The sequence below is a fragment of the Penaeus chinensis genome, chromosome 36 (genome assembly GCF_019202785.1).
Source record: "Penaeus chinensis breed Huanghai No. 1 chromosome 36, ASM1920278v2, whole genome shotgun sequence".
In the NCBI taxonomy this organism is placed as follows: Eukaryota; Metazoa; Arthropoda; class Malacostraca; order Decapoda; family Penaeidae; genus Penaeus; species Penaeus chinensis.
The window spans coordinates 30,920,527-30,921,373 of record NC_061854.1 but is presented as its reverse complement, the minus strand read 5'-3'; the positions used below and the strand labels follow the sequence as shown (position 1 = coordinate 30,921,373).

The 847-nt window shown below is 39.7% G+C and overlaps 1 protein-coding gene across 1 annotated transcript in view; it reads right to left on the bottom strand.

The window, feature by feature from the left end:
• Positions 1-826: 826 nt before the first annotated feature.
• LOC125045016 (transcription factor Adf-1-like) overlaps positions 827-847 on the bottom strand; it is a 4,247-nt gene continuing 4,226 nt past the window's right edge. Inside the window, exon 2 of the mRNA XM_047642041.1 lies at positions 827-847. This exon is cut by the window's right edge and continues 828 nt beyond it. The gene's annotated coding sequence lies outside the window, so the exon portion shown is untranslated.

Genomic DNA, 847 nt, shown 5'->3' with positions numbered 1-847 from the left:
AGAGAGAGAGAGAGAGAGGGAGGGAGGGAGGGAGAGAGAGAGATAAATAGATAGATAGATAGATAAAGAGAGAGAGAGAGACAGACAGAAATATTTTTTTTTTTTTTCAGTGTTCCCTACATAAAGCAGCTTCCTTCCTCTACGCGACTACTAGAACTGCCATATCATTTACCTCTAAGCATAACGCAACCGGTCCGAGAGCTGGGATACGCGCGTAGTGACCCAACAACCATAACTGCTTAATTAATCATTACCGCACATCAGAATCGCCATTTAACAAGCGGACAACCTAACAACCTCATTTTGCTCGTTAATTAAACTACCTCTTAAGATACTACAGATGAACCGCGAAGAAAACGCTACACAGGTGAGGCTCCGACATCTACAGACAATTAACGTCCTGCTTATTCAGCCTTTGAGTTTTTCCCCGAGATTCGTTCTTTTATACGAGACTCTACAACAACAGGAGATTGAAGTTAAGTACAAAATGTGGTATATTAGTTACAATATATATTTTTGGATTAGGAATGGAAAAGCGAGGACGAGAGTTGTTATCTCTTCAGTGAAAAGTTAACCAGGAAGTTGGCGGAAGTTGTCACGCAGCATGGCGGAAAAGTGTCATCTTTGATAAAACACGTAAGAGTGGTTACACCAGATTAAAGAAATTCTCATCATAGCTTTTATCACAGTCTAATACCGCGGTTATTCAAGGATCTTGGAGAACTTTCTAATACTCTGATGAAACCTGAACCTTAGCAGGCTCTCTCATTGAAAAGTTAGTGAATCTCAATCATTGTTGGGACTCAGGTAAGTAAAACTAAGCAGGAAATGAATAAAATGTGATTTA